Genomic DNA, 26,696 nt, shown 5'->3' on the forward strand with positions numbered 1-26,696 from the left:
ATATTTTGGACATATTTTTTGGTTGCAAGGCATGTGTGATCTTAGCTCCCTGGCCAAGGATGGAATCCATGCCCTTACACTGGAAGGCAAAGTCTTACCCACTGGACCACCAAGGAAGTCCCTAAAAACTTAATTTTAAAAGATTCCATCAATTCTTTTTTTAAGTAATAAGTCTTTAAGTCAAGTTTTCAGACTTTATTCAATTTCTTGCTATATGTCAATATTCAGTTCAGTTCAGTCGCTCAGTGTCCGACTCTTTGCGACCCCATGAATCACAGCATGCCAGGCCTCCCTGTCCATCACCAACTCCCAGAGTTCACTCAGACTCACATCCATCGAGTCAGTGATGCCATCCAGCCATCTCATCCTCTGTCGTCCCCTTCTCCTCCTGCCCCCAATCCCTCCCAGCATCAGAGTCTTTTCCAATGAGTCAACTCTTCGCATGAGGTGGCCAAAGTACTGGTGTTTCAGCTTTAGCATCATTCCTTCCATAGAAATCCCAGGGCTGATCTCCTTCAGAATGGACTGGTTGGATCTCCTTGCAGGCCAAGGGACTCTCAAGAGTCTTCTCCAACACCACAGTTCAAAAGCATCAATTCTTCGGCACTCAGCCTTCTTCACAGTCCAACTCTCACATCCATACATGACCACAGGAAAAACCATAGCCTTGACTAGACAGACCTTTGTTGGCAAAGTAATGTCTCTGCTTTTGAATATGCTATCTAGGCTGGACATAACTTTCCTTCCAAGGAGTAAGCGTCTTTTAATTTCATGGCTGCAGTCACCATCTGCAGTGGTTTTGGAGCCCCCCAAAATAAAGTCTGCCACTGTTTCCACTGTTTCCCCATCTATTTCCCATGAAGTGATGGGACCGGATGCCGTGATCTTCATTTTCTGAATGTTGAGCTTTAAGCCAACTTTTTGACTCTCCACTTTCACTTTCATCAAGAAGCTTTTTAGTTCCTCTTCACTTTCTGCCATAAGGGTGGCTGCTGTTGCTGCTAAGTCGCTTCAGTCATGTCCGACTCTGTGTGACCCCATAGATGGCAGCCCACCAGGCTCCCCCATCCCTGGGATTCTCCAGGCAAGAACACTGGAGTGGGTTGCCATTTCCTTCTCCAATGTATGAAAGTGAAAAGTGAAAGTGAAGTCGCTCAGTCGTGTCCGACTCCTAGTGACCCCATGCACTGCAGCCCACCAGGCTCCTCTGTCCATGGGATTTTCCAGGCAGGAGTGCTGGAGTGGGGTGCCATTGCCTTCTCCAATAAGGGTGGTGTCATCTGCATATCTGAGGTTATTGATATTTCTCCCAGCAATCTTGATTCCAGCTTGTGTTTCTTCCAGTCCATCGTTTCTCATGATGTACTCTGCATATTAGTTAAATAAGCAGGATGATAATATACAGCTTTGACGTACTCCCTTTCCTATTTGGAACCAGTCTGTTGTTCCATGTCCAGTTCTAACTGTTGCTTCCTGACCTGCATACAGATTTCTCAAGAGGCAGGTCAGGTGGTCTGGTATTCCCATCTCTTTCAGAATTTCCCACAGTTTATTGTGATCCACACAGTCAAAGGCTTTGGCATAGTCAATAAAGCAGAAATAGCATAATGTAAAAAAAAAGATCACCATGTTTCATTATATAAAATCAGTCCATTTAGAGTTGAGTTAATCATGAACAAAAAAGATAGATAAATGTTTTCTTGCCTGTAAATCTGCTATAGTGAAATTGTAGAATGGCAGCCTTTAAACACAGCTACATATTAGAACCACCAGGGGAATATTAAAAAATGCTCAGACTGCATCCCAGACATAATGCATTAGAATCTTGATGTGGTCCTATATATAGCTTGTATTTTGGCCAAGCTCTGAAAGTAATTCAAAATTTACAGTTAACTGGGCACTAGGCCAGTGCCCTGCTTTGCTTTGGGAAGGTTCTGCATGAGCGTACACCTTCAGTTGTGGGTTGTGTTTTGCTGTAGCTGACTTTTTTTTTTTTTTGTGGTAAAACATATATAACATAAAATTTACCACTTGAACCAATTTTAAGTGTACAGTTCAGGAGCATTAAGTAGATTCTCATGGTTGTGGAGGTACCACCACAATCCATCTGCAGAAAATATTCAACTTCTCCAACTGAAACATGAGACCCATTAAACAATAACTTCCAGTTCTCTTCTATCCCCAGCCCCCTAGCAACCACAGTTCTATTTTCTGTCTCGGTGGATTTGACTGTTCTAGGAACCTCATACCACTGGAATCATACAGTATCCTTTTGTGACGGGCTTAGTGTCTTCAAGGTTTATCCCTCTTATAGCATGTGTCAGAATTTTCCTTCTTTTAAAGGCTAAGTAATATTCTATTGAATCTATATACAGCATCGTAGATGGATACTTGGATTGCTTCCAACTTTTGCTATTGTTAATCATGCTGCTTGAAAATGGGGCAATCTCATCATTTTAGCCAGAAAAGGGCTAATTTTTCCTTATTATCACTAAAACTTATTATTAAAAAAAAAACCATCCTAATGGGTGTATAGTGGGATCTCAATTTGATTTACTTTTCCCTACATGATTTCTATATGATTTGTGATGTAGAGCATTTTTTAAGTGCTTATTAGTTATTTCTCTTTGGAGAAATGTCTATTCCAATCAGTTTATATTTCAATAAATCCCCTAGATTTATTGAAATATAATTGGCATATAAAAATGTACATATAGCACAATGTTTTAAAACATATATACATTGTGAAATGATTACCATAATCAAGCTAATTGACAATTCCATCATTTCTCATAGTTCTCATTGTATGTAGTGAGAACACTGGAAGTTTATTCTCAGCAAATTTCAAGTAGAGATCTTCCTTGACTTACAATGAAGTTAAATCCTGATGGTGAGAGGAATATTAGTATATGCAGTATTTACAGTATATGTCAGTATCTCTTAAAGATCCATATATATAACAATACATATATTCTCTTGGCTTAGTCATTTGTCAGAATCCACAGGCCTAGTCACAGAATTAGCCCAGGCAATTTTGGAAAACTCTAGTCATGACTGATAAAAGTTATCTAGGCAGGAAGGTAACAAGATGGCTTGGCAGTAGGTACCAGACACAGGGGCTTCCTGTAAAGAATGACTCAACAGGCAAAGAATCTGCCTCCAATGCAGGAGACACAGGAGATGTTAGTTCAATCCCTGGGTCAGGAAGATTCCCTGGAGAAGAAAATGGCAACCCACTCCAGGATTCTTGCCTGAAAAATCCCATGGACATAGGAGCTTGACCTGGTGGCTGCTGCTGCTAAGTCGCTTCAGTCATGTCCGACTCTGTGCGATCCCACTGACGGCAGCCCTCCAGGCTCCTCCATCCCTGGGATTCTCCAGGCAAGAACACTGGAGTGGGTTGCCATTTCCTTCTCCAATGCACGAAAGGGAAAAGGGAAAGTGAAGTCGCTCAGTCATGTCCGACTCCTAGAGACCCCATGGACCGCAGCCTACTAGACTCCTCCATCCATGGGATTTTCCAGGCAAGAGTACTGGAGTGGGGTGCCAGTGCCTTCTCCGTTGACCTGGTGGGCTACAGCCCAAAGGGTCACAAAGAGTCAGAGATGAGCAACTAAGCATGCACCAGACATTAAGTACAAATACTTACATTTTCCCAGGGACCTTCCAGAGAATATCTCATTTAATGGAAGGTTATAATAGTGAGGATTTCAGGTCCTATGTCAAGCCAGAAGTGCAAAAATTTAGGGGCAAATGGACTTGTCTCTCAAATCACACTATCTAGTAGGTGATTGCTAGTTTTGGTTTTATGATAATTAGTCCCAAATCTGAACAACCAATGTCTTCCAGGAAGTTAGACTACTTATTTCTTTATGAGGTACTTTGAATAGAAGAGTTCACTGGGCTGAAGTAAAGCCAGTGAATTGGCAGGTGAGTAGAATTCTGCCTTACACGCAAGCCCCATTTTCTCTGACTAATCTCCCTACCCTCCCCGTTCTGTCCACCCCATTTCTCACTTGTTCTTACATCTGCTGGAACTGTTTTCAGAATTTATTGTTTGGGCGACTTATTTTGACATAACTGGCAGGTTGACTCATGTGAATGAGTTAAATTAATCATGGGTTAAAAGTGTGTCATTATGGTAGCACGTTAGAGCTATCATAACTCCAATGTTGTCTTTGCATGAATTTTCCTGCCTTGTCCTCAGCTGAACATCTCATTTTCAATTTAAATGAGAGGATTCTGAATCTGTCTTTCCTATCTTGTTCACCGTTCTGGTTTAATTCACTATCTTCATTGCTAAGCTAATTGCAGTTAGAATGTTATTTCCTCTGTTTTAGAAGAGATAGAAAGTGGCTAGACTATGATTCAGAATTAAATAAGATAGTTTCTGTATCTATTTTACAGTAAACACAATTATAATCTTTTGGGCATATTAAGTGTTCTGTTTCTGGGGGTGTTAGGTTCAGAGCTTAAAGGAGCTCAGTTGTGATTTGTTGAGACAAACCTATAATAATTTGCCACACTGAAGAGCTTCTTAGTAGTGATTTGGAAGCTATCCTCTTCTTTGGGAATAAAACACATTGAGAGGACTTCCTGGTGGGCCACTGGTTAAGAATCTGCTTTTCAATACAAGGCATGCAGGTTCGATCCTCGGTTGGGGAACTAAGATCCCACATGCTGCAGGGCAACTAAAGCCCTGCAACTAGAAAGCTAGTGCACCACAGTGAAGATCCAGCACAGCCAAAAACCCAAACACCCCCTGCCCCCTGCCACACACACACAAACAAACAGAAGCAAATTGAAAATCTGATGGATATATGAGATGAAATATATAAAATGGACATATAAGCGGGACTTACGTTTATTCATCTTTGAATGCCTAGTATGTAAGTACTCACGAAATATTTGGCTGATTTAAAGGTGTTTCCCTTGTTTACCTCCCTTTATTTATCAGTCACCTACATAAATGGCATGATTTACTAGATACTGAAAGGTCCATTTGCTTTCCAGTTTTTGCCATGCTAGTTTGACATGGTATCTGAAATCTTTATTGTAATAACCATTCCCTGGAAGGTTTCTGAGAATATGCAAATATTAGCATTTTCTCTTAGTACTTTCTGCCATTTACCTCCCTAGTAAAATTGCTCACTGTTATTGATGCTACTCTCACTTTGCCTATTCAAACCATTCATATCTCCTTCCAAAGAACTTTCTATAGCACAATATTTAACCAGATGGTGATTGTCTCTACCTCTGATATGATCCCATTTAACCTTGAAGTAGGATTTAGTTATTTTTCACATTTCCTCAAAGACAAAGCTAATCACGGGCTTATTTTAAGGAGTCTTCCAAGATTGTTTCTTTTCAGGTTCTTTTCTAATAGACCCATTTGATACTTAGGTTTGTACCTTATTGGAACTTAGCTACAGGCCGTACCTATCTACGAGGAAGGCTGGGGAACACGGGTCTGTATTTCAGGCAGCAATGTACTTGACTATAGATAAGGATCTCTACCAAAGAAGAAGGTGTGAATAACTATCTGCAGGTAGCCAACTGTCCTTGCCCTTGTGACTCCATACTGTCTTTCTGGTATTCCGTCTCACATAGCCTGTCTAGGAGGTGTACTGCTTGGGATGGCCTGATGAGCAGAAAAGCATATGACACGTGTAACTTTTCAGATGCCACATGGAAACCAAAAGCCAGCTGACGTCTCAGCCTTTCAATATGCTCTGCTTCCGTCACAGGGAATTTTCCTGTCCTATTCCTTCCTGCTTGCCATGTTGAGGGCCCTGCCATCGCTGCAGATACCCTTGATGCTTGTTTTCTCCCTGTTCCCCAGCCTTACATCCTGCTTCTTCCTCTTCAAGGGTATGTTTTATTTTGCCACCATTGGCTTGTCCTCAGCTCTCTCTTTTATACTTCCCACAGTTACTTTGAAATTAACACCTCCGAAACAATTTTAGTCTTAGGGGTGGGGGTTGATGATGGGAGAGAGTAGGCAGGTGTGTATGTGGGGATGTTATTAGGTCTTCTTCCAGACTTACCTCCTCCGCCATACCCGTCATGATTATTGTTCTTCTGTAAGAGACTCTCTTTAGTCACAAAACTTGGCTTGAATTCTGCCTAACAGCAATGCCAAACATTACCTTAATTATTGTTAGTTACAATTGAATGAATGAATATTCCCCCATTTACTTTCTAGCATAAATTCTTTATTTCAGATGGTTGGGGTTTTTGACTTTCCCTTCCCTTTCATTTTCCAAGCTCAAAATCAGTAGTTTGTGGAATCTTTTCTACTTTTGTCATTTTTTTCTCTTCCTACTTCCCCACTTATCTGTGTTCATTCTTTCAATCAATATTTTACCTGATTCTCAAATAGTAGCTCAGTAACAACCAAGCACTTTATGCTGTCTTCCCTAACTCTTCAGTTCAGTCACTCAGTCGTGTCCAACTCTACGACCCCATGGGCTGCAGCATGCCAGGTTTCCCTGTCCTTCACCATCTCGTGGAGCTTGCTCAAACTCCTGTCCAACAGTGATATCACCCAACCATCTAATCCTCTGTTGTCCCCTTCTCCTCCCGCCTTCAATCTTTCCCAGCGTCAGGGTCTTTTCCAATGTGTCAGTTCTTCCCATCAAGTGGCCAAAGTCTTGGAGTTTCAGCTTCAGCATCAGTCCTTCCAATGAATATTCAGGACTGATTTCCTTTAGGATTGGTGGTTGGATCTCCTTGCAGTCCAAGGGACTCTCAAGAGTGTTCTCCAATACCACATTTCAAAAGCATCAATTCTTTGGCAGTCAGCTTTCTTTATAGTCCAACTCTCACATCCATACATGACTACTGGAAAAACCATAGCTTTGACTAGACAGAACTTTGCTGGCAAAGTAATGTCTCTGCTGCTTAATATGCTGTTTAATATAGCTTCTCTTCCAAGGAGTAAGCATCTTTTAATTTCATGGCTGTAGTCACCATCTTCAGTGATTTTGGACCCCCCAAAATGATCTCTTTCATATTAGAATACTTTGAACATTGGTAGTTTGTATTACACACTCAAACAGTTGACTGTGTTGTATCATTTATCTAGTTATTTCATGAGAATAATAGCTCCTCAATAACACTGTAAGATTTTAGAGAGTAGGAACTATGTGATTTATCAACCTCCTACCTACCCTGCTACCTTTCTTTCTTTTATCTGTCATCTATCTGTCTATCTATCTTCTATCCATCTGTCTATATTCTACTAAATATTTAGGGTAATATAGGAAAGATAGTTATCATCATATAAACATCAGTCACCTTGACAAACAAAACAGAGTGAAAATAACCTATAAAAGAAGAGATACTACACTTTAATGAATCATCGTGTTCATGCTCAGTTGCTCAGTCATGTCTGACTCTTTGTGACCCCATGGACTATAGACTTCCAGGCTCCTTTGTCCATGGGATTTTTCAAGCAAGAATACTGGAATGGGTTGCTATTTCCTACTCCAGGGGACCTTCCTGACCCTAGGGGATCAAACCCACATCTCCTGCATCTCCTGCATTGGCAAATGGATCCTTTACCATTGAGCCACCTGGGAAGCCCAATGAACATATAGAAGGACTATAATCCTGGTGATGAGATGACCTTTAGTCATCGTGATGCCACAGCAAGGGCAGTATGAGCAGCAGCGGATGAGCATGGCAGCTGTTGTGAAAGTTGCACCTGCTATTCATCACTTCACTGTGGTATAGTGGGGAGGCCCTGGTGCTGGTGCTACAGAAGCAGCAAGAGAACCATCACGGCCTCTCATGAGAAAACACAAGCCGCTAGAGGCTCTGCCTGGCCAACGGAGGAGATTAGAGGCACTTAAGGACCCTGCACATTTATTTGTGATGAGACACTCTGGAGTCTTCTTCATTGGCTCAGAATTTCCAGAAGATTCCAGAGTAATTGAGAAGGAGTAAGACTGATTCACCATTGCCTAATAACAATAATAATCCTGATAATGAGAATAGCTAGCACACTCTGATAATGGTGTGCTAGGTGCTGTTCTAAGGGCTTCACATACACATTAACTCAGGCCTACCACCATCCACTACCCAAACCCCCCAAAGCACCTATTGGCCATTGCTGGCCTCTTGAGACTGGGAGGGTGCCGAAGAGTGTGTGGGGAGCAGAGAGGAGCTGAGAACTGTCTTGGAGAGCAAGCCTGTGGATTAGGTCTTTTTTCTTCTGAATCTACTCTTTCTGCTAAATTTTGAAAATTGCTAAGCAAACCAGTTTTTTTTGTTGTTGTTCAATAGTTCTCTCTCTCTTTATTCTAAATTAGGAAGTAATTTTCATTTGGAAATGCATTTTGGGGTTGCCCTGGAGAGCAAGAAGGATAACAGAGTAGTGGTGGGCAGTTATGACTCATAGGATGCATGATTTGTGCATCAGTGATTTCCAGAAGAGCAACAGGGTTAGACGAGGAACATAACAGGGAGCTGACAGATTTCACTTCTAGGGCTACAGGTAGAGTCTTCAATAGTAGCTGACCATTTCTGCTTCTATTCCTATCTTAGAAAAAACTGTTTATTAAGTAAAGGTTTCTCCACAGGCTACTGGGCAATTATCCATTGCTATCTGGTAAAGTGCAACACTTAGTGTGCTTTGGGGAGCAAAGTAGTTTTTGTATTTCACTATTTTGACACAATATTAAGCATTATCTTCCTGGTATTTGACAAAGAAATAGTCAAAAACCTTATTCTTCATCTAAGTAATTAAAACCAGAGTTGATATTAGAGGAAAGCCAATTAAATTCTGCAGAAAATTAGTTGAAGAAATTGAATGTATTCTTATTTCTACTATTTTAAGTATTTATTGATCTTCCCTGGTGGCTCAGTGGTAAAGAACTTGCCTGCCAATGTAGGAGATGCAAGGGATGCAGGTTCGATTGCTTGGTTGGAAGATCTCCTGGAGAAGGAAATAACAACCCACTCTAATATTCTTTCCTGGAAATCCCACGTACAGAGAAACCTGGCAGGCTATAGTCCACATGGCTGCAAAAGAGTCAAACACGACTTAGCAACTAAACAGCAGCAACAACAAAGTATTTATTATTGTAATCGCTTTTTTATTTTTTATTGGAAGATAATTGCTTTACAACATTTCATGTAGAGGTGGGCATAATAAAGGACAGAAATTGTATGGACCTAACAGAAGCAGAAGATATTAAGAAGAGGTGGCAAGAATACACAGAAGAACTGTACAAAAAAGATCTTCACGACCCAGATAATCACGATGATGTGATCACTGACCTAGAGCCAGACATCCTGGAATGTGAAGTCAAGTGGGTCTTAGGAAGCATCACTACGAACAAAGCTAGTGGAGGTGATGGAATTCCAGCTGAGCTATTTCAAATCCTAAAAGATGATGCTATGAAAGTGCTGCACTCAATATGCCAGCAAATTTGGAAAACTCAGCAGTGGCCACAGGACTGAAAAAGGTCAGTTTTCATTCAAATCCTTAAGAAAGGCAATGCCAAAGAATGCTCAAACTACCGCACAATTGCACTTATCTCACACACTAGCAAAGTAATGCTCAAAATTCTCCAAGCCAGGCTTCAACAATACGTGAACCGTGAACTTCCAGATGTTCAAACTGGTTTTAGAAAAGGCAGAGCAATTGCCAACATCTGCTGGATCATCGAAAAAGCAAGAGAGTTCCAGAAAAACATCTATTTCTGCTTTATTGACTATGCCAAAGCCTTTGACTGTGTGGATCACCACAAACTGTGGAAAATTCTGAAAGAGATGGGAATACCAGACCACCTACCCTGCCTGTTGAGAAATCTGTAGGCAGGTCAGGAAGCAACAGTTAGAAATGGATATGGGACAACAGACTGGTTCCAAATAGGAAAAGGAGTATGTCAAGGCTGTATATTGTCACCCTGCTTATTTAATTTATATGCAGAATACATCATGAGAAACGCTGGGCTGGATGAGCACAAGCTGGAATCAAGATTGCTGGGAGAAATATCAATAACCTCAGATGTGCAGATGACACCACCCTTATGGCAGAAAATGAAGAACTAAAGAGCCTCTTGATGAAAGTGAAAAAGGAGAATGAAAAAGTTGGCTTAAAACTCAACATTCAGAAAACTCAGATCATGGCATCTGATCCCATCCCTTCATGGCAAATAGATGAGGAAACAGTGGAAACAGTGGCAGACTTTATTTTTGGGCTCCAAAATCACTGCAGATGGTGGCTGCAGCCATGAAATTAAAAGATGGTTGTTCCCTGGAAGAAAAGCTATGACCAACCTAAACAGCCTATTAAAAAGCAGAGACATTACTTGGCTGACAAAGATCCATCTAGTCAAAGCTATGGTTTTTCCTGTGGTCATGTATGGATGTGAGAGTTGGACTGTGAAGAAAGCTGAGTGCCGAAGAATTGATGCTTTTGAACTGTGGTGTTGGAGAAGACTCTTGAGAGTCTCTTGGACTGCAAGGAGATCCAACCAGTCCATCCTAAAGGAAATCAGCTCTGACTATTCACTGGAAGGACTGATGCTGAAGCTGAAGCTCCAATACTTTGGCCACCTGATGCAAAGAACTGACTCATTGGAAAAGACCCTGATGCTGGGAAAGATTGAAGGCAGGAGGAGAAGGGGATGACAAAAGATGAGATGGTTGGATGGCATCACCAACTCAATGGACATGAATTTGACGGGAGTTGGTGATGGACAGGGAAGCCTGGTGTGCTGCAGTCCATGGGGTTGCAAAGTCAGACACGACTGAGCCCCTGAACTGAACTGAATTGCTTTACAATGTTGTGTTGGTTTCTGCTGTACAACATTGCTAGTCAGTCATGACTATGTATGTATCTCCTCCCTCTTGAACTTCCCTCCCACCTGATTATATTCTTGAAAGTGCCCAGCACTCCATGACTTTTGGTGTATTCTTAAATGAAACTGAAAATTCTAAGTGAATGGACCAGAATTTTTTACAAAAGTAATCATTTACATTTTTTATGTAAAGCATCTCTTACACAAGAACCAATTTAGACAGATGCATAATAAATGGATAGATGGAGTAACATTTAAGATTTTCCTGAAAAAAAAAAATGTTGTGTCATGTTGTCCCCATAGACAGCTTTGAAAATTTTAATTTTTAGGAAAATTTCCAGAGATGTAAAGGAAAGCAAAATTAGGCTACATGAAATAAATATCTTCTCCTTTTTGATGATTATTACAATTTTGATGATTTTTTTGATGATAATGATAATCATTTTTGGTTAAAATTGTTGCTGTAGTGGTTAGAGTTAATATATCTGAGACCTGAGTTTTAGATCAATATACTTTGTGTAATGGAATTTAATATGCAAGTTTTACTGTCTTTAAAAGAGATTTAAGTTCTGATTAGTTGCAAGTGGACAATTTAAAATGATGTATAAAAATTATCTTTCTTAGTGACGTAAAAGGGAACTCTAGTGCTATAGCTACTATTTTTAGATTCTAAAGTACTCTTTGAGAAAAGTTATACTGAAGACATTAAATCTCTCTAAAACATGGGAAAATCAGCCTGAAAATTAGAAGTATGAGAGTGAGCATGGCATATTTTACGAATAAGAAATAAAGGAAAGTATTTCAATTGTTTTTTAAAAAATAAAAGCTTGATTAAAAAAATAAAAGCTTGATTGTGTGCTTCTTGCTACTCTGATATCCATGTAGATGGCACTTGTGCACAATATAACTTTATGTGGATAGAAAACATCCTCAAGGGTCCTCCGTTGTGTGCGTGCTGCTAAGCTGCTGGGTCATGTCAGACTCTTTGTGACCCCATGGACCGCAGCCCTCTAGATTCCTCTGTCCATGGAATTCTCCAGGTGAGAATACTGGAATGGGTTGCTGGGCCCTCCTCCAGGGGATCTTCCTGATCCAGGGACCAAATCTCTTACATCTCCTGCACTGGCAGGCGTGTTCTTTACCACTAGCACCACCTGGGAAGCTCAGGGGTCCTCAGATGCTGCAGTAATTTCCAACCAAATCTGGCAGACACGGCATCACGTCACAATTGTGGTACAGAGTAGGATACTGCTTCAGGCTCTTTTCAGTTTTGTGTTATATTCATGGTGGTTCTAAGGCCAATATGGACCTTACTTTTATCCTAGTTGTCTGGTGGCTGTCTACTTAATGAAGCCTTCCCTCTAGCTTTTACTAGGCCCTTACCATCTACACCTGGATCACCAAAACCCCACCTAACCAGGCCTAGACATGAAGCCAGACATGTTTCTAAAATGCAGTTCTGATCATGCCATTTATTGTTTAAAATTCATTCCCATCCAGTTTTCTGGCAGAGATGCAAGCTTGTACACATCTTTTGGATAAGTGTTGCCAATATTTATCAAGAATTTAACAAATATATCTGTCTTATGATTCAGCAGTTCTATTTATCCATCCTCAGCTTCTGTCCTCAGCAGATAGTCCTAAGCAAGGTGTTTTGAATAGAGAGATGTTTAATGCAGCATTATTTAAGATAATAAAAATTGGAAACAAACAATATACATTTACATGGTGAAGTAGGCCATGGTCAATAACATTTTTTTCAGCAACTAAAAATACTTAATTACACTATTTTATAGTATGGAAAGATCTCCTGTAGAAGGGAATAGCAACCCACTCCAGTATTATTGCCTGGAGAATTCTGTGGACAGAGGAACCTGGCGGGCTACCATCTATAGGACTGCAAAAAGTTGGACACGACTGATTAACACTTTCACTTTTATAGCCTGGGACAGTGCTTATGCAATAATGTTTAGTAAACATCTTAAAATACAAAACTGTATCAAAATCCAAAACCATAAAATATAGAAAAAGAGTTGAAACCTTCTCTTTCCTCTTCTCATTTCTGCACACGCTGCCCTCACCCCAACCACCCAGGGTGAAGTTCAGTTCAGTTCAGTCGCTCAGTCGTGTCCGACTCTGCGACCCCATGAACTGCAGCACTCCAGGCCTCCCTGTCCATCACCATCTCCCGGAGTTCACTCAAACTCATGTCCATCGAGTCGGTGATGCCATCCAGCCATCTCATCCTCTGTCGTCCCCTTCTCCTCCTGCCCCCAATCCCTCCCAGCATCAGAGTCTTCTCCAATGAGTCAATTCTTCGCAGGAGGTGGCCAAAGTACTGGAGTTTCAACTTTAGCATCATTCCTTCCAAAGAAATCCCAGGGCTGATCTCCTTCAGAATGGACTGGTTGGATCTCCTTGCAGTCCAAGGGACTCTCAAGAGTCTTCTCCAACACCACAGTTCAAAAGCATCAATTCTTCGGCGCTCAGCCTTCTTCACAGTCCAACTCTCACATCCATACATGACCACAGGAAAAACCATAGCTTTGACTAGATGGACCTTTTTTGGCAAAGTAATATCTCTGCTTTTGAATATGCTATCTAGGTTGGTCATAACTTTTCTTCCAAGGAGTAAGTGTCTTTTAATTTCATGGCTGCAGCCACCATCTGCAGTGATTTTGGTGAAGTAGGGAAGAATAACAAACCTCATGTTGCCTTTTACTACTGACAAACCTAGTCTTGGAGATAGATGCCCTATCTACAGCAATGATTTGATATAACAGAAAAGCAAGTGATTTCAACGCCTTGCTATTTCTTTGTGGAGCCAGATGTGGCCACCTCAGATGCTTGAAAAAGATGCAGAAATTACAAACCTGGGAAGGATTTGTGAGCAGGAAGACAGGAAACAGTTGTGGGGTGGTGAGGCGGTTTTGTATGATAAGATAAAATATTATCTTCGGTATATGTGAGGCCCATGTTAACTCACATCTAGGAAACTGTTTCTCTAACTCCTTGGTATGAACTGAGACTGAACTCAGAATTTTCTTTGTCTCTGTGTGTGTATGCAGCTGAATCTATCAGGAAGAAAGCTGCCTGTTTTTACCTTACAATGGTAGAGGCACCTTTCCTGGAATATTATTCTGACTTTGGGAGATGTTCTCCTGAGAGTGTCCCACGGACTGCTTATGAGAGAAAGGAGCTGAAGGCAGGGATCTGGGTCTGCCCACAGACTGCTTTGGTAGTGATGGCTCTTTTTCCTTGAACTGTGGAGCCTCGTCTCTGGTGTCTGATTTGCATTTTTCTTTGCTCTGTGTTTCACTTCCATTACCTCCGACCTTCCAGAAAGTCTGTTCTCTCTTTTAGGCTTGTGCAGTACTGTTGAAGGGAGATTAAGGAGCAGGTCAGTAAAAGGGGCTTCCCTGGTAGCTCAGCTGGTAAAGAATCCACCTGCAATGCAGAAGACCTCGGTTCGATTCCTGGGTCAGGAAGATACACTGCAGAAGGGATAGGCTACCCACTCCAGTATTCTCGGGCTTCCCTGGTCGCTCAGCTGGTAATGAATCCGCCCGCAATGTGGGGGACCTAGATTCGATCCTAGGTTGGGAAGATCCCCTGGAGAAGGGAACGGCTACCCACTCCAGTATTCCAGCCTGGAGAATTCCATGGACTGTACAGTCCATGGGATGGCAAAGAGTCGGACACAACTGAGCGACTTTCATTTGCACAGTAAAAGCATCATGTAGCTCACTACTGTAGTAGCTCACTGACTTACTCTGCGTGAGCTCAGCAGCACAAATAGCGACACTGTCCCAGGAAGGACACTAGATGTGATTCCAGGCACTGGTGGGTGGGGGAATGGGCCATGGCCAGAGCGGGGCTGGGTGTATCGGAGTAACTACTCCTTAGGAACAGGGGGCTGCCAAATGGGTGGCTCCATGGTGTACTCAGACCATTTGCTTCTTCACCAAAGAAATGAAGCAGAGGTTCTGCTCCAGGTTGCTCTGGAACAACCTAGGAGTTTTCAAAGCTACTGATACCCGGGGCCCAGTTCCTAACAACTGAATCTGAACCTCTAGAGATGGGGTCCGGGCATCAAGATTTTGTAAGAGGTCCCCAGGTGATTCTGATGTGCAGCCAGGTTGAAACCACTGCCATAGAGATGGTGATAAGGAATGGGAGAGGCTGACCTGGGTAAGAAATATATATCATACAAATCTCAACAGCAATAGTGCAAAAACCTGAAGCATATTAAAACATCTGCAAGAAAATGCAGTCCATTTTCAAACTGGTAGTTATATTCCATAAAGTCTGGAAACACTGAATTAGTGAATCACTGTTGCTAGGAGAAATATGTTCTTGCATATACATCTCTCACATACATCATAATCTTAAATACTAAAACCAAATCATCCTCGTAGAAAGCCATGAGGTTCAGAGACCCTCCCATCACTAGAGGGATGAGATTACTAGAGTTGAGATTCAAACCCTGTCCAGGTGATCGCAGAACCAGAGCTTCTTTCGCTACACCACACTGCCCCCTACTGGCTCCATCCTCTGGTCTTTGCAGGAGAGCCGAAATAGAAGGCAAAGAGCGATCTTCCTGATCTGGAAACCAGTGCAGATCCCGTAGACCGCTCAACATTTTTCACTCTATGTCATGCCCACAAGTATTGAATTTAGAGTTCCAAATAAATTTTAGAGAGTCGGTGCATTTGCAAATTTAGAATCCACTAATAATGAACATCAATTGTAAATAATCATATTACTGGCAATTGTGTTTGGACATAATTAATTGACTTTTTCTTTCTCATTTTTCTATTTTTCTAATACACCTTTAATGTGTATGTATAAATTTTGTAAGGAGAAAAATGTGAAAAAGACAAACTAAACAGGTTCCCCATGGCATGAGTCTATAGCCCTATTTCTTCCCAAAATGTGGCTTTAACATAGTTACATCAGAATCACTTTAACTGGTAGCTGAAAAAGTTTAATCCTGTCCCATCCCTTCCAAAACTACTAACCTAGAATCTCAAATGAACCCGAGAAAATCTGCATTTGGCAAATTCCCCTAGATTATCCTTATGCATGCTAGTGTGAAAAACATTGCTATTGCAGTCTCTAAAGAGTGAGGATGAAATAATGTATTTCAGATAGAGTGACTGAAAGAATTTACCTGTCACAAACCTTTGCTAAAAGAACTACTTAAGGATATACTTTGTTTTAAGAAAAGAATTAAAACTAAAAGGAAGGATTGGGATGCAAGAGGTAATGGTGAGCAAAATAATTGGTAAACATATGGTAAACCTGAACATTTACTTATAGTAAATTAAAAAAAACTAATAAAAGGGGAGGAAAATGAAAATGAGGTGAAATTAAATTAAAAGGCAAGTGTAACAAGGAAAAAGAGATGGTATAAGTGGTGCTAAAGCATGCTGAAATCTTTGTAGACTTTGGAAGAAGAAAGGAGACACTGATCAAACCTTTTTTTTTGGAGGCACATGAGCATAACCTAAGGATAATAAAAAAAATAAAAACATAAAGTGTAATTTTGAAGTTAGTAGGGAAAAAGGAATTTAAAAACTATGATAACCAAATAAAGAGAAAAAGAAGAAACAAAGAAGCAAAAGTAGGAAGAAAGTGTTTCAAAAGAATGTGTGGGCAATGGAATAGAAGTGGAGAAGAGGCTCCACCATCAGGTACATCTGATTTTACTCTACATACATGCTAATAACTTAGCCTATTATAGCTTCCTGGATGTTGGCAGAAGACACAAGATCGTTGGGTAAGATACAAAGGGCAATGTGACTCACAGCCTGGTTAATAGTGTGAGCGTCAGTCAGCATATTTGTTTCAGTTCCTATGTTTCCTAAGTCCCAAAGCGGGGATACACAGGGTTCAGATGGATGTTTGCACATGGAGTGGGTTGTGTTACAGGAGAGAAACACTGAATCCACTGATGATGAACATCAGCTGTCAATAGTATTATAAGCAATTGTATTTGGTTTTATATCAAGCCGTAAGGAAGTCTGTTCTTTGTCCCAGAGGAAAACATTGCGTCATCTCCACGGGTTATAGATGACCCTGAGAAATGGTCCTGGTAAAGATCAGTTAGGGCTTTGCATTCTTGGCACAGGCAGTTAGACATGTAAGAACATGAGAACCTCAATGGAAGCGTAAGAGTAGAAAAGAAGTTGTTTGTTGTTGTTCAGTCACTCGGTCATCTCTGATTCTTTGCAACCCCATTGACTGCAGCATGCCAGGCTTCCCTGTCCTTCACAAAGTAATTTAAAACTCCAGTGCGGAGGGACTTGTATGGCTACTTGGGCTGCTATAGTGAAATACCCTACACTAGGTGGCTAAAATGACAAACATTTTTTTCTCATAGTCCTGGAAGCTGGGATGTCCAAGATCAAGGTGTCAGCCAGGTTTTTATAGCATCTTAATAAAGAACAATGAACAGAAGAGCCTGGTGGGCTTACAGTTCATGGGGTCTCAAAGAATTGGACGTGACTGAGCACAGTAAAGAATAATAAACTTGTAGAGTCATGACAAAACAAAGGAAAAGCACTTTGAGCTTCTAGGGGATGGAAAATTATGGAAAGATAAATATATAAAGGAAACTAACAAACCTAGACAGAGTATTAAAAAGCAGAGACAGTACTTTGCCAACAAAGGTCTGTATAGTCAAAACTATGGTTTTTCCAGTAGTCATGTATGGATGTGAGAGTTGGACCGTAAAGAAGGCTGAACACCAAAGAATTAATGCTAGTAGAGGTGATGGAATTCCAGTTGAGCTATTTCGAATTCTGAAAGATGATGCTGTGAAAGTGCTGCACTCAATATGCCAGCAAATTTGGAAAACTCAGCAGTGGCCACAGGACTGGAAAAGGTCAGTTTTCATTCCAATCCCAAAGAAAGGCAATGCCAAAGAATGTTCAAACTATTCCACAATTGCACTCATCTCACATGCTAGTAAAGTAATGCTCAAAATTCTCCAAGCCAGGCTTCAGCAATACATAAACCATGAACTTCCAGATATTCAAGCTGGTTTTAGAAAAGGCAGAGGAACAAGAGATCGAATTGCCAACATCTGCTGGATCATGGAAAAAGCAAGAGAGGTCCAGAAAAACATCTATTTCTGCTTTATTGACTATGCCAAAGCCTTTGACTGTGTGGATCACAATAGACTGTGGAAAATTCTGAAAGAGATGGGAATACCAGACCCCCTGACCTGCCTCTTGAGAAACCTATATGCAGGTCAGGAAGCAACAGTTAAAACTGGACATGGAACAACAGACTGGTTCCAAATAGGAAAACGAGTACGTCAAGGCTGTGTATTGTCACCCTGCTTATTTAACTTATATGCAGAGTACATCATGAGAAACGCTGGGCTGGAAGAAGCACAAGCTGGAATCAAGATTGCTGGGAGAAATATCAATAACCTCAGATATGCAGATGACACTGCCCTTATGGCAGAAAGTGAAGAATAACTAAAGAGCCTCTTGATGAAAGTGAAAAAGGAGAGTGGAAAAGTTGGCTTAAAGCTTAACATTCAGAAAACGAAGATCATGGCATCTGGTCCCATCACTTCATGGCAAATAGATGGGGAAACAGAAGCATCAGACTTTATTTTTTTGGGCTCCAAAATCACTGCAGATGGTGATTGCAGCCATGAAATTAAAAGACGTTTACTCCTTAGAAGGAAAGTTATGACCAACCTGGATAGCATATTAAAAAACAGAGACATTACTTTGCCAACAAAGGTCCATCTAGTCAAGGCTATGGTTTTTCCTGTGGTCATGTATGGATGTGAGAGTTGGACTGTGAAGAAAGCTGAGCACCAAAGAATTGATGCTTTTGAACTGTGGTGTTGGAGAAGACTCGAGAGTCCCTTGGACTGCAAGGAGATCCAACCAGTCCATTCTGAAGGAGATCAGTCCTGGGTGTTCTTTGGAAGGAATGATGCTAAAGTTGAAACTCCAGTACTTTGGCCACCTCATGTGAAGAGTTGACTCATTGGAAAAGACCATGATACTGGGAGGGGTTGGGGGCAGGAGGAGAAGGGGATGACAGAGGATGAGATGGCGGATGGTATCACCAACTCGATGGACGTGAGTTTGAGTGAACTCCGGGAGATGGTGATGGACAGGGAGGCCTGGCATGCTGCAGTTCATGGGGTCACAAAGAGTCGGACACGACTGAGTGACTGAACTGAACTGAACTGAACTGAGCTGTGGTGTTGGAGAAGACTCTTGAGAGTCCCTTGGACTGCAAGGAGATCCAACCAGTCCATCCTAAAGGAAATCAGTCCTGAATATTCATTGGAAGGACTGATGCTAAAGCTGAAGCTCCAATACTTTGGCCACCCGTTGCAAAAAGCCAACTCACTGAAAAAGACCCTGATGCTGGGAAAGATTGAAGGCAAGAGGAGAAGGGGATGACAGAAGATGAGATGGTTGGATGGCATCACCGACTCGGTGGACAAGAGTTTGAGTAAACTCTGGGCAATGGTGAAGGACAGGGAAGCCTGGCATGCTACAGTCCATGGGGTCACAAAGAGTTGGACGAGACTGAGCAACTGAGCAACTACAAAGATGGACAGGTGTTTTTAGCAAAGTTTGTCATGTAGTATTCTCTGGTGCCATCTCTGGGCTGGTAAGAGTCCAGTGTTGTCTCTAATGATTTAGAGTCTATCTGCCCTTTCTGGTAGAGAGGGGAAGACAAGAAGTTTTCCTTGTGTCTGATTGTGTTTTGTTTTTTATATCTTTAGTTATAGAAAATCTTTTCTGGTAGATTATGGCGTTTTCCACTGATGGTTGTTCTGAAAATAGTTGCAATTTTGGTGTACTCTGCTATCTTATCTCTAAGTGCAGACCCTTCATTGGGTTGGTGAAAAAGTTTGTTTGGGTTTCCCCATAAGATAGTACCAAAAACCCAGAATGAATTTTTTGGCCAGCTCAATAAAATAGACTTAATCTGTTTATATCCCATACCAATATTTCCTTTTTGAGGAGAGATACCTCTAAGAGCTCTTTGTGAATGAAGAAAATTAGCCCTTTGTTGCATGTGCTGTAAATATTTTCCTGAATTGTTCCTCCCCCTTTTTTTATTGAGTTATAGTTGATATACAATATTATGTAAGTTGCAGATGTACAAAATAGTGATTCAGAATTTCTTTTTATGGCTGTGCCTTGCAGCACATGGAACTTCCCCAACTAGGGCTTGAACCCGCAATGGAAGCACAGAGTCTTAACCACTGGACCAGCAGGGAAGTCCCAGTGATCCAGTTTTTAGAGGTTGTATTTCATTATAAAATATTGGTTGTATTCCCAGTGTTTTGCTGTATGTCCTTGTGAAGGTGAAAAGTGAAAATGAAAGTCACTTAGTAATGTTCGACTCTCTGCAATCCTGTGGACTATACAGTCCATTGAATTCTCCAAGCCAGAATACTGGAGTGGGTATCTGTTCCCTTCACCAGGTTGATCTTCCCAACCCGAGGATTGAACCCAGGTCTTCCATGTTGCAGGCGGACTTTTTTTTTTTTTACCAGCTGAGCTATCAGGGAAGCCCATATGTCCTTGTAACTTATTTATTTTATACATTGTAGCTTGTACCTCTTGATCCCCCACCTCTATCTTGTCCCTCCACCCTTCCCTCTCCCCACTGAGTTGCCCTTTGTTTGTTGAATTGTTTGTGTCCTTGGAGAAATGTTTAATTTCTTCTTCTTTTTCTTTTTTTTTAAATGTAGTCAAATGTGTCATTAGATATTCGGTAGGTACTTATTTCTGGAGCAGCAAGAGGAAGTGGTAGCCACAGTATTCACTTCCTTGAGTGACAGATTAGGAGCCAGGAGGGGAAACGTTATGGTTTGTGATGTCAGAGTTGGAGAAAGATCAGCAAAAGGGAAGCAAGTTAGGAAACTCTTAGGATAACCATGTGGTTGGGAGCACAAGAGAAATATGGGAAGAGCTCAAGAATTAGCCTTTGTGTGTTTAAATCCCAGGATAATATTTACAGAATGACTTTAAGGGTAATGAACATTCCTGTGCCTTAATTTCTTCATGTAGAAATCATTAATATTTTATCTGAGGTTTAAATGAGATGCAATACTGGAATAATGCTTGGCAGAGAGTGAGTGCTTCTTAAAAGAGAAATAAAGAGAACTTGGGTTAGGTTTCAGGTGGACTGGAAAAGAATAGACATAGAGAGACGTGTAGATTGTAGGTGAGTGAGTTCAAGAGGAATGAATGATCAACTGTCTTTCTGTGATTAAAATCATGACCATATTATGAAAACAACAATCAAATGCTGTGGCTTGGAGGTTCAACATAGAGGCTCTAGAACCAGACAGCTTGTTCTAGGGCTAGCCCATTACTGGTTTCTTGACATTGGGTAAATCACTTAATGTTTCTCTCTCTTGGTTTCTTCAACTAAAGATGTGGAATAATAATTATACCTATCTTATAGATGAAGAAATGAAAAGTGAGCTAAAATATATAAAGCACCTAGAAAGCCACCTGACTCAGAGTATGTACCCTAAAATTAGTTATTATATGACTCCTAATCATTTGTACATTTTGTATCATGCATTTTTACTATTACCTAATTTGAGTTTTCTGAGATACTTGTTCTTTTCAATATATATCCACCTATTGCCAAGATACTGTTCCTGATCTCACCAGGTCCTAAATTTGGGGACTGACTTAAGCCTGCTTTTCCATGCTCTGGATCTTTCATATGCTCTGCTAAGCTAATCATATTCTATGTTATTAATAGGGTATTGATAACTTCATGTTATCCCTCTCAGATGACATTTGCATTTTAACAAGAATTTTCAAGGCCTTGACTCAAAGGAGTGAGTAATGTGGTTATTTTAGGGATCTTGGCAGAGAGAACCAGTCCTTGGGTTGGGAGAGCTTTCCTAAACTCTAAATTTATATCAAGCCGGCAGCTGCCTACTCTTCTCACTCAGAATATGGTGTGGGGTTGCACTGGTGACCAGGGAGTGATTTAAATCAAGTAATCAATATTTTTATCACTAGTTATATACCAGGAGCTGTATTAGATAATATGGGGAAGAATATAAAAATGAATAACCCTTGTTTCAAGGAATCTATGATCTAATTGAAGAGCTCAAGATGTGGAAAAATAAAAAACATAGTTATTCTCATTGCCAAGGTCAGAACAGACCTGAGAATCTTGCCTTCCATGCATGCATGCTAAGTTGCTTCAGTCATGTCTGACTCTGTGTACTACTACTACTCTATGGACTGTAGCTCACCAGGCTGCTCTGTCCATGGGATTCTCCAGGCAAGAATACTGGTCCATATGCTGGTGTGAGGTCTTGAGGGCTGGGTCAAACCAGGAAGATGATTACCTAGAAGCTACTCATAAGATCGTTTTACTGCAGGGCCATAGTGAGAGCAACTGCTTAGAAATGGATCTGGCTCTGCAGTCAGAACCACTGAAGGGGGAGATACTGCACTCAGTTATGAAGTGGATAGAGAGTCTGGATGAAGCATTATAAGAGAGGGAGAGCCTGGAACAGGATGGGAGTGCACGGCAAGTGAAGGTGGAGGATCCATGTGACTTAGTAGGGACCTCTATATGAATTCTGGCAAGACTTTTGAGGTAAGGATGGCATCTTAAAGAAACAAAACTGGGATGAACAAATAATATCTCTTTTCTCATTTGTGGGATTTCCCTGATGGCTCAGTTGGTAAAGAATCCACCTGCAATGCAGGAGACCCCGGTTCGATTCCTGGGTCAGGAAGATCTGCTGGAAAAGGGATAGGCTACTCACTCCAGTATACTTGGGCTTCCCTTGGGGCTCAGCTGGTAAGGACTCCATCTGCAATGCAGGAGACCTGGGTTTGATCACTAGGTTGGTAAGATCCCCTGGAGAAGGGAAAGGCTACCCACTACAGTATTCTGGCCTGGAGAAATCTGACTGTATAGTCCTTGGGGTCGCAAAGAGTTGGACACGACTGAGTGAGTTTCTTTCTCACTCTTTCACTTCTCATTTGTAAAATAAGGAAGGTTGAAACACATGACTACTAAGAAATTGCCCAGCTCGGAGAAGGCAATGGCAACCCACTCCAGTACTCTTGCCTGGAAGATCCCATGGACAGAGGAGCCTGGTAGGCTGCAGTCCATGGGGTCGTGAAGAGTCGGACACGACTGAGCGACTTCACTTTCATGCATTAAAGAAGGAAATGGCAACCCATTCCAGTGTTCTTGCCTGGAGAATCCCAGGGATGGCAGAGCCTGGTGGGCTGCCATCTATGGCGTTGCACAGAGTTGGACATGACTAAAAGTGACTTAGAAGCAGAAGTTTATAAGTCAAGCATTCTAGAACCAGACAAAAAGCATTAATAGGTAGTATTCAAATCAGCTATATAGACTGATGTTCCCAAATCATAGCCCATCAGAGTTTTGTTATTAATTTGCTGTGAAATCTTTTAATTTTCTTACACTATTACTTGAATGTGTTGAGGAAAGGTAGATTCATACTTCTCCAAAATTGAAGTGATCTTCTTTTCAGAAGAAAAATAAACGTAATCCAATTCAGTGATTTAAACCTGAAGTTAAGCATATTGAGTCAAAATGATAGTGTCCCTTCTCCATTTTTTCCATTGAGCATCAGATCAGCTTTGATAATAGCATTTTTTTATTATCCTTCTCTGTTTTTAATATATTTACAGCTCATCACTTGTTTATTGTATAATTCTTCAAAAAGGCCTCCCAAAAAGTATCGCTGAAGGGAAAAACAAAAAGTATTGCTGAAAAGAAAAACAAAAAGGAATCTATGAATATGAAAAAAACCAATTTAACTAATCTTATTGGTCTTTGGTCTTTTCTTCTTCCTTCTTGTTTCACTCCAAGATGGTGTCTTGGTGTATTTGCTCACATAATCTTATGGTATTGAGAGGAGGATGTCCTTGTGTTCATAAACCATGTCCTCTGGCTCTTCAGTGCTGTCAGTTCTCCACCTGGTTAGTGCCAGACCTGAATGCACTCCACGGTGAAGCCACTGCCTAGGGTAACTTGTGTTCTGGCCTCTCTAGTTTGATCAGGGCCCGTGTTTTCCCTGGTTGATAGGATCTAGGATCTATGGAAACCCCTTACAGTCTGGTTTTGACTTCCATTTGGCCCTGGCCCACAACACTCTTCCCTCGCATTACACATTCAACTTCTACCCTGACTTGTACTTTTTCTTTCAACCCCCCTTGCCAGTTTTCAGTGATAAATGAATCCCATCTATAGCACATCTCCCAAACCGTGCTCCCCACCCAATTTACTTTCAGGAGTTCTCGTGTCTCTGCTGGGTGCTGGGGCAACTGGAAAGGTGATTGCATTCTAGATGTTCAACAGGAAGCAGAATGAAAGTCTTCTGCCCATGGAGGTCCCCCGCTTATATAAGTGTTTCTAAGTCTCCCTTAGTTTCTTCACTCATTCAATCAATATATATTGAGAACAAGATAAGGTCCCTATCCTCTGGGACTTTATAGAGTAATGGGGGCTGGGGAGCACATGTGATAAAGATCTCAGCAAATAAGTGAATAAATGCAATTTTTAAAAGTGCTATGAAAGAAACAGGATTTTGTGTTCCAAATAATAAGTGAGAGTTACTAAAAAACCAATTTTAGAAGTAGTTTGGTGAAGAATTCTCTGATAAGACAATCTGTTAAGGATTAGAGGCAGCCAACCATGTGAAGATGGGAAGAGTAATGCAGGGTAAGGAACAGCAAATCCAAAGGGCCTAGATCATAAAGAGCCTCCAGATGGGTTGGGAAGTGATCTGCTAGGATCCTCCTTACATGCTTATAGAAAAGTGACATGATTTTCGAGGTATGATTAAAACTAGAAACTAGAAAATTGCTGAGTTTTAAATAAGGCCCAGGCTAGAGTAAGGCACAGAGAAGGCAATGGCACCCCACTCCAGTACTCTTGCCTGGAAAATCCCATGAACAGAGGAGCCTGGTGGGCTGCAGTCCATGGGGTCGTTAAGAGTCAGACACGACTGAGCAGCTTCACCTTCACTTTTCACTTTCATGCATTGGAGAAGGAAATGGCAACCCACTCCAGTGTTCTTGCCTGGAGAATCCCAGGGATGGAGGAGCCTGGTGGGCTGCTGTCTATGGGGTCGCACAGAGTCGGACACGACTGAAGCGATTTAGCAGCAGCAGCAGCAGAGTAAGGCAAGTGAGGCACTCACCTCAGGTACAAAATTTAAGGATGCGCCAAAATCTGAAGTTTGGAAGAAATGATCTTTATGAGTGCATTACTAGTTTTGACTTGATTTGGTAATGAAGTTCTATTGTTATACATATATTCATTCACTTAACAAACATTTATTAACATATGAAAAATTACCACTAGCTTTTCCCTTTGTTAGATTTTTTCTTGTATCATCTTGATTATTCTCAAATTCTTTTTCCATTGAAAATTAAGAATGAATGAAGGTTGAGCTTCCCATGTGACGCAGTGGTAAAGAATCTGCCTGCCAATGCAGGAAATGCAAGTTTGATCCCTGGTTTGGGAAGATCACCTGGAGAAGGAAATGGCAACCCACTCCAGTATTCTTGCTGGAAAATTCTATGGGCAGAGGGTCCATGGTGTCACTAAGAGTCAGATACATCTAAGTGGGCTGCATAAAAAATGTTTGAGCAGTGCCAATATAGCCCCCAAATCAATGTTTGAATTATTTTAGAAAGGCTTTATGATAATCTAGGACAGAAAGATGGCATTAAGATTTAAGCTGCTGTTTGATTCACTTGCCACTTCAAGGAAGAATGAACAGGGCTGTGTCAATAGAACTGAGACGTGGAATAGGGGCTCCAACACTATTCTGTGATGAAGCTAGAAATGTAAATAAAGCTGAAAACTGTTGTGCAGGAGTTCTGAGATTTAAGCGCTCATAAGGCAAGCTCTGGGGGTAGCCACAACTGAAGGCAGCTAGGACAGCCATGTTTGAAGCAAGAATCATGACTCCTGTAATCTCACATCCTCTGGGTAGCAGCTGAAAGCTTTACTAGATTGGGGGCCATGAGGATATTAAGGGTAGAACCAGCCAGTATCACCCACTTAGTTATTCTCCTTCAAAGCCATCTGGACTATCACCTTCCCTTGCTCTGTCTTCATGCATGTATGTATGTGCTAGTTGCTCAGTTGTGTTCAACTCTTTGGGACCCTGTGGACTGTAGCTTGCCAGGCTCCTCTGTCCATGGAATTCTCCAGGCAAGAATACTGGGTAGCCATTCCCTTCTCCAGGGGGTCTTCCCCACCCAGGGATCCAACCTAGGTCTCTGACATTGTGGGAAGATTCTTTACTGTCTGATCCACCAGGGAAGCCCCTGTCTTCATGCCTTTGCTCAACTGTACTTAGAAAGCCAAATTATTGTAATTAGGCTAGCTGCAGAAAGGGCAGGGTAGATCTCCTGGCATATTTTTTTCTACTTTTCTTTCTTCTTTTTAATCCACCTTCCATTTTTGTCTTATCATACAAACTACACACCTTCACATGAGCACACAGACCACACACATTGTGAGTCCCAGGACATATGAAAACTCACGTGGACATAACTTCAGAACATACCCAACTCTCAGCACTGGTCTTCTCGGGTAGGAAGATAATATTTCCCTGCTGTTAATTTCTAAACTGAAAAAAAGGAACCATGTTTGCTTTGAGTTCAGAGTCCTTTCCACTGGCTTTACGGCTGAAGACACTTGTCCAGGTAGGATCCAGAGTACCTGATACATTGTGTACATGGGTACGTATCCCATGTACCGTAGAGAGGAAAGAGACGACTGAGGTCTGCCACAAAGAGAGAGCTAGGACTGGATCAGGTCTGGGACCAGGTCCTGGTATGTTCTTTACCA

The 26,696-nt window shown here is 41.3% G+C and overlaps 1 long non-coding RNA gene across 1 annotated transcript in view; it reads left to right on the forward strand.

Annotated features, from left to right (window-relative positions):
* The window catches only part of LOC112442953 (uncharacterized), a 44,049-nt gene that overhangs the window by 798 nt on the left and 16,555 nt on the right, over positions 1 to 26,696 (forward strand). The gene's annotated exons all lie outside the window — the stretch shown is intronic.

Source organism: Bos taurus, chromosome 2 (genome assembly GCF_002263795.3).
Source record: "Bos taurus isolate L1 Dominette 01449 registration number 42190680 breed Hereford chromosome 2, ARS-UCD2.0, whole genome shotgun sequence".
Lineage (NCBI taxonomy): Eukaryota > Metazoa > Chordata > Mammalia > Artiodactyla > Bovidae > Bos > Bos taurus.